Raw genomic sequence first — 7,881 nt, forward strand, 5'->3', positions numbered from 1 at the left:
GTTCAGCTGTAATCACAGTTCTGGGAATCTCTGAACCCCAGCAGAGAGGGATTGTGCTTCTATTCAAAACCATCTTTACTAATAACAAGGTTGTTTATCTGCTGGTGGTGGAATGAAACCAGCCTCAACACTTCATCGTATTAGTTGTTTTTCTTATGGATTTACAGCTGTTTTTATCTAACTCTTGAATCAATGCTAGGGTTACTTTTTTAAAAAGTAGTAATAAAAATGATAAAACCAAGCCAGTGAGCTTTGCGTGCATTGACAGAAAAAGGACAGCAGCTGTCGCTGCTGTTAAGAATAATTTATATATTTTCTGATTTATCCTTCTGGGTTTATAAATGTTGACAAGTTAACATGAGGTCAAAGGTAGATTAGGCTGTCAGGTTTCTATTTTCTGCTTCTTGCTCTTCCACAAAGTGCTACAGAGATTGATTGATTTGATTTTAAAGAGTTCAGTTACATCATGGTGACAGAGTCTTCAATATGAATTAAAAGAGTAAAATTGTTTGTTTAACTTGTTTTCATGTTGACAGGATCTTTGCACTTCAGGCAATCACTTTGTTTTCCCTACAGCTTTGCTCTTTAGCCACCCAAATGTGGAATGTCACTCAGCCTTGTCATACGTTTTTCTTGATGTTCCCTATTAGTCCCTACCACACTTTTCAGCAGTCTAACAAATGTGGATACCCTTTTGCCAGTCAGTTGCTCTGGCTGCTTGCCATTTTAAGCTTTCTCTCCCGATGCTATATTATGGGAATTTCTTAGTGGACATCAACTTTACTCTGTAAGATATCAGCTCAGCCTTTGAGAGAGAAGTTACTACTAGTATGATCATTTAATTACATTACTGTAGACATCCAAAATGAAAATGACTCATTTGAACTGTCACCCACAGTTTAATTTTGACTCAGCTCCAAACTTTTTGAGAGAATTAGGAAATGATAATCACATCAAGGGTCTTGCTGGGCTTGAGCTTTTTCTGAAAATGAGATTTAAATGTTTTCGGAATAAAATTTAGATAATAATCCAAAATTCTGAGCTTCTTTTGCACACTGAACTGTCCCATTGAACCTTTCCAACCTCATCCTTTGCATGTGCATTTTCAGTCTCTGTCTTATTCCATCTTTTATACTCATTTTAGTATGGTATTCAAATTCATATGTGCATCATCAGATGTTATTTTTTTATATACAGAGAATTGAGATGAAATGATCAAAAGGAATGCACAAATAAAAGGGTATAATCCAGCACTGAAGACATCAGAAACCAAAAGGTTTCAGGCAATGTATGATACAGGAAGGCTCTGCCATGATGTAGTAACCTAGATTATATTTCTGGAAAACAGTCAGTAGAAAGTTGTGTGGAAGCAAAAATTTCAGGGTTACTTAGAAAGGGAAATTTTAAGCAAGTAATGCTGGGTTTTCTTTCTTGAACTTAATGGCTCCTCATGTGTAAAACTTGAAAATGGATTGTGATCCAACTAGATAGATGATCACAACTAAAAAAGCACAAAAACCTGCTGTGCATATATAGGTCTTTATTCATGAAATTATTTAATTGTGTTTAAATCTCAATTATGTGAGTGAGTTTTAGCAAGTACTTAAGGATTAAAGTAATATAGACTAGTTAGTAGTAGAAATGCAGAGTTCATAATTGTCTTTTCTCAAAAATGGGGCCTTAAAAGGCTAGGCTTTTTCAAAACTACATAGTTGGAAAGAAATTTTCATCCTAGCAAAGTTCTACTCTTTGCAGCTGCATTTTTGCTGATTCTCTGAAGTCAGAGTTAATTGATAGACAATTTGGCCTGTGGACTTTAAATAACATACTGAAAATCTCTGGTTTGGGGAGAGGCGGGTTTAAAGTTAATTATTTCCCAAGATGACTTTTTCAAACTGAGTATTAGAATTGGCAAAAAAAATGCTATTGAATAAGACTTTATTTCTGTGGAATTTTTTTCTTGCCTGCTGCCTAAGACACTGAAAGTTAAAGTCCTTTTCCTGGAATAGGGTACAGTTCTTGGCCATAATGAAATACAAGTCATTGATCAGTTAACCCTTTTTATTTTGGCTACCTGAACTTCTGCAGTTCACTTTTCAAAGGCAGATTACAAATCTTGGTTAAGTAGGCACAATTCCTAAATAGGAATAGCTGATTATGAGATTCTGGTTTTGATCCCAGAATTTTTAGGCTCTGCAGCATTTCTGATCTGCAGTTTTATCTTTGAGTGTAAACAGCTTTTTTATCTTTCAGGTCTGCGACTCTTTTCTTTACTTTAAACCAGACTCCCTCTGAGCTGGAAGGCAGGTTTCACTGAACACCTGAGACTCTGTACTTTGGCTGTCTAGTTAACTAAGCAACCTTCTAATGTTTTTTCCCCATTGTGTCAGCATTTATCTCTGACAGCTTGCATTTTTGCCCATTTCTTTAATTTTTCTGACTTTTTTTAAAAATAATTCAATAATATTATGAACCAGATTAGAATCTCTTTTCCTCATGCATTTGCTTCTTATAGCAAATTATTTCCATATTTCTCAGTAACAGCTGCTTCTTGCTTCAAGGCAAGATTAAATTTCTATGGCAAATACCACAGCTTCCTGGAATATTTTTTGCCTTTTTTTTACTGGCCCCCCCCCCCCCCCCCTCCACTGAGCTTAAACTGGAAATCCACATCAGTCATTACAGATGCCCTGAAAATAAATCTCTGTAGATTTTCTTGTAGTTCATCTGAGGTTCCCCCTTTTTCCCTCAACTTTCTGATCAGAAGGGAATAAATTCTGCACACACATAGATACAGGCTTTCTCTGAGTTGCTAAAACCCTAATTTCTTTGAAATTTTACCATTTATTTGCCCTATGAAGTTATATATATATTGCTATAAAATTAAGTGGAAATTTACAAATAGATGTTTCATGTGGCTGTCTTAAATGAAGGGCAGTGGTTAAGCCTACACATTTCAAGATGCTTTAACAGAAGTTAAATATTAATTATCTAGTCTCTAATTTAGTCTGGTGATGACATAGCCCTAAATTTAAAAGATGCACCTATTGAAATATGTATGGACCTACTGAAATATGCTTAGTGTTGTAGCATAAAATGGGAACAATTAATTAAATAATTCACATGTCAGAAGTTTAGAGGTAACAGTTATCTATCATATTTATTGTAATTTTTTTTCAAATTATGAATGACAAGGCATAAACGTTAACTCTTGCAGGAACGGTATACTATTATTTTCTATTTTTTTTGTTGTTGTTTTTATATAGCTAGATATTTTATCTATACATTAGAAGACATGTATATTCACTTTTGGCTATTGGCGGAATGATTGCGTTAAATTACAACTTGTAAAAGTAAGGATTTCTAGCAAAATGACTAACTGGTTGTCTTTACTTGTATTCACAGGGGGAGAAAACACTCAATAGCTTTATTGAAAGTTTCCAAAGAAGTCAATATTATTGTTTTCAAATTCAATAAGCCACATTTACTTTGTGCACCTATTTCTGAAAATAGATAGAAAGTCTGATACTCGTCCACAACAGTTTTGATTTCACTATTTATTAAAAAGTAACAGTGCTAAATTGAGAATATGTTCCAAGTGTGTTTACCAACAGAAATCATGTAAACAACTTAAGGATATGAGTTTTATATTTCCTATTTGGACATCCTCAAATTTTTATACTTTTGAGCCAATATAGATAATTTAAGGCCTGAAGTGTGACCTCTCATTTCCCAGTGAGCCTGGGTTTTCCAAATCGGGTCCGTGTTTGGTAGGAAAATACACATTTTGTTTTTCTTTTTTTGCATTCATTTGCATCATATTTGCAATTTGTAATTAATTTTGTAGTCTATTTTTTCCTGAAGTACTTCTCAGTTTATTATTATTATTATTATTTAATATAGCCTGTGGAACACTGAACACTGATTAAGTGTTGTATGCTTTCTGTTATCTCTGAAGCATAACCAATGAAGTATTGTGAATTTGGCACTGTGTAATGTAGCATTTTGCTTGCTGTGCAGCACTAACAAACAACACATCAGTAGTCATGCCTGTCTCTCATTTAAATGCAACCTCAGAGTCACACTGCATGTTACAAATATCTGGGAGCTGTGTGATTAGTTAACATCTTGTGCATAACCCTTAAAATTATAGCAAGTTCTCAGGAGATAATTAGCTTTCTGGATACCTCTAGTGAAATGAACTAGGGCTTAGCAATGGTAAAGTACTGTGTTCTATGACTCCAAGGAATGGTGGTATGAAGATTCCTGTTAAAAATAGCTTAAGTACATATATATATATATATAAAAAAAAACCCGTAAAAAATGGCGAGGGTGGAGGGGGGAGAGAGAGGCCCTTATTTCTTTATTCCTTGTTATCAGGATTTCCTTTGCTTTTTGTCTTCTAATTCTCTGTTCTTTCCTCTTTTGGCAGCTCTTCTGCTGTAAAGGGTGTTCAGCAGACACCAGCCTCCCTTACTGAGGTCTGCTCACCTCTGCCCCAGAGTTCATGTCTTATATTCTATGTGTGAGTAAACAGGCAAAACAGATCACAACTGAATAATCCAGAGGATGTGATATGGTATTTTTCCTTAGCAAATGTTTGAGACTTTGTGTAGATTGTATGTTCTTTGTATAGATTTAGGGAAAGCAATGTTTTCCAAACATCTTCCAAATGTTTTTTGTTTCATGAAATAATTTCCCAGCCGTATCCATGCGCAACATTTTAAAGCTTTTGATCCTGCTTTGAAAAGGCTATTCTGAGCCTTCAGTGTTCACAATATTCTCTTCTAGCACTGGAAGTATCTGTATAATAACCTCAAAATTAAAATGTTTTGGAAGCTTCTAAATATAAGTTATAGCTGCAGCTGTCAGGAAACAGCATTTTGACAAATCTGAACTTTTTAAAGGAAAGTATCAATTTTGATTAAATTTGTTTGAAAGGTGTTTTTTTTTTTAATTTGAAACAAAGCATTTCAATAGGCTCACAGCATTCTCTACATTTATTGGAGTATAATGTTGCTGTTTGTTTAAAAATTATTTTTTATTTTGAGGTTCGCTGGTAACTATGATATAATCCATACCCAAGAACTGAAGTCTTTTTGAAACAGTTCCATATTATTTCTGTTGACCTTTAAATACTTTGCCCCCCCAAAAAAAAAATTGTAAGAAACTTCAAATTTTCTTTTCATTCTATTTAGTAATTTTTTTTTCTGAAAGTCCAAAATTTTCTATAAAATTACAGATTTGATAAATTTTCTCAAAAAAATTTCCTGAAACATCAACAGTTGGTCTAGTTGCACTGATTGTGTAAAGATGTAAGCCTACATATATCTTTAACCATATTGACCAAGTTGAAAAGCTCCCACCAGTTCAGTGGATTTTTGTCCCATTATCTTTTCCAGTGGTCATATCTGTGGTCCATTTGATATGGTCTTCAAACTTTATTAGCCATCATCCCTCAAAAGGAAAATGGCTTGGTTAGGTTTCTGAAGGGTGTTAGTGATGAAAAATGCAGACATATAGATAAGTTCAAAGAACAATGAAAGCTCAAATACACCATGGAAGAAGGCCTGAAGACATGACCTGTAAGTGATGAAGAGAAGGGAGAAATGGCAAGTAATTGATTTCTTCCCTAGAGAGAGAGAGTAATAAACAATACTCTGGTGAATAGTCTACTTTTCCGAAACAAGCAAACAGAAAGGAGCGGCTTACTAATATCCAGATGTTTGACTGAGGTTCCTGCAGGCATTCCAAGGATCACTCTGTTGTAGCAGTTGTTTTTCCCAAGAAATACAGCTTTTCAAAGTTTTCCCCCTCCCTACAATTAGCCATAAAGCAGGCTACTGAAATATCTTGAGAAGCAGAAGAGTGAGGATTTGGTTTGGGCCACTATTTTGGCTTTTCACCCACTGGTGACATCTAGTGTGGTGTGAAGCCAAATGTGCCTCCTGGTGGCAGAATCTCTGTTTAGGCAGCCGGGCTCCTTCCACAGGGTACAGGGGAAGTCAGACACCTCAGAAAGTGAAAAAAAATCTAAGCTGTATGAGGCTACCTGCAGCTGCAGAACTAATGCATGAGCAGGATAAGTCTCCAAACTTATCTTCAAGTTATCAAACTTATCTCCAAACAAATCTTCAAGAGACTACATCTACAGTGTTCTCTGAGGCTCAGAATTCTCTCTTATAGATAAGGGAAGGCCTATTTTGAGGTACCTGAGATATGCTCACTTATGCCTTTTAAAATGCAACAAGAGGGTGAAGAGCAGCAGTGCCCTGTGTGTATGTGATTCTCAGGTGAATGTCTGTTAACTGGATTGTGAACAGGAGACCTAGCTGAGGGCTTCCAAGACCCCCTCGCCTAGGTCCTAGATTGGTACTCTAACCACGGTCTTCTTCAGAGCACTTTCAGATGCTCCTCAAAAAGCTCAAATGCTCTGCAGAAGACAACTGAAAATTTGCTGAGCATGAAAGGCATTTAAGAGGGAGTTTAACTCTGTAGCTGAGCACTGACTTGCAAAGGAGAAGATCGTTTGTCAAGCCTTTTCCCTCAAGACAGATCCTGTGTTTTGTAGGAGAGGGAGATAATCCTGTTAATAGGAACTGAAACGTAGAAGTCTTTCTCTGTCCCTGCCACTCCCTTTCTGCACTGCTGTTGCCTACACAAATTATAGATTCATACAGTTGTTACAAAAAAACTTTCTGTTTAATCCTAGTTTGAATTAGATTGAACCAGCCAGCACACATTACACTTGCTAAAACGACAGCACTTAGGAACTCCTAATTTAAATGATAAATAAATAAATAAATCACAAACTGTAATATAGAAGGAGACAGAATAGTTTGATGCTTTTTAGGACTGAATGGAAGCTTCCAGCTTAATAGTTTTGCAGTGAAACAGGTAAATTCTACATAATTCCCGTTTCTAGTGTTTAAATACCTACTGGGTCTTAACCTGAGGGTCAGCTATCTAAAGTTTTCTGATTCTTCTCAAAATCACTGGGTTGGACACCTCTGCTTTTTAGAAATGTGAACATTTGCCTCTTCTGCCTTACATCCTTGTGTGTAAAATAGGAATAAAGAAATGCCTTTTTCTTTCTGGAGAACTGGAGTTCTTTAGCTATGGTAATGGAAGGTGCCTAAAATCTTTTTACTCATGTTCTTCACAGAGGTCAGTAAGCAAGTGCTAAGTGCCAAAAGAATTCTCTGCTCTCCAAGCTGGAACTGACTTGCTAAGCTGAAGGACACACTCTCTAGTCCATTACCCCGTCCTCCATATTTTACATTTTTGTCAATAAAAAATAATGTACAGCCAGAGTGTGAAATTTTCTTCCGTATGAAGGGCCAACAAAAGGCCCATGCCTCACCAGTCTTCCAGAAGAGAATGACACTTCAACAGGTCAGTCAGTGTTAATGGTTAAAAAACAAGACATTCAGAGCCTATGTGTCAAATATGTAGGGCCAAATTCTTGACTGACTGACAGTTGTGCCTGGCTGAAGAGGGCACATAGGGCAGAAACCTGCCTTTGGCTGAGGCAGCTGAAGATAAATTAACCTTGAAGGGATGGCAGAGTAGATAAAGAGGTCATTTACTCAGCCTAAAGAACCTTCCACCAAGATATTGAGATACTGTGATTTTCTTCTTCTTCTTTTTTTTTTTTTTTTTTTTTTACCTTCAACATAACCTCGTCTGTGCAGCACGCTTTCAAATTTTCTTTAATAGAAGTTAAGGCATTCTGCCTTGACCATAAAATAGATGGCAATGTTTCACTGTATGAACCAGACACACACAAGCCTGGTTTGGGTTCCCATGGAGTGCTCCACAATAGAAATTAGAAATTTTTTTTCAAACAGTTGTCTAATTTGAAGGTAAGATTATCACAGA

At 36.0% G+C, this 7,881-nt stretch overlaps 1 long non-coding RNA gene across 1 annotated transcript; it reads left to right on the forward strand.

Moving 5' to 3' along the window:
• The first annotated feature begins 1,500 nt into the window (after positions 1–1,500).
• LOC308062435 lies at positions 1,501–6,806 on the forward strand. Its single transcript, XR_013927584.1, has 2 exons — positions 1,501–3,567; positions 4,433–6,806. It is a non-coding gene; the product is annotated as an uncharacterized lncRNA (long non-coding RNA).
• Positions 6,807–7,881: the final 1,075 nt, after the last annotated feature.

The sequence above is a fragment of the Falco punctatus genome (genome assembly GCF_963210335.1).
Source record: "Falco punctatus genome assembly, chromosome: 4".
In the NCBI taxonomy this organism is placed as follows: Eukaryota; Metazoa; Chordata; class Aves; order Falconiformes; family Falconidae; genus Falco; species Falco punctatus.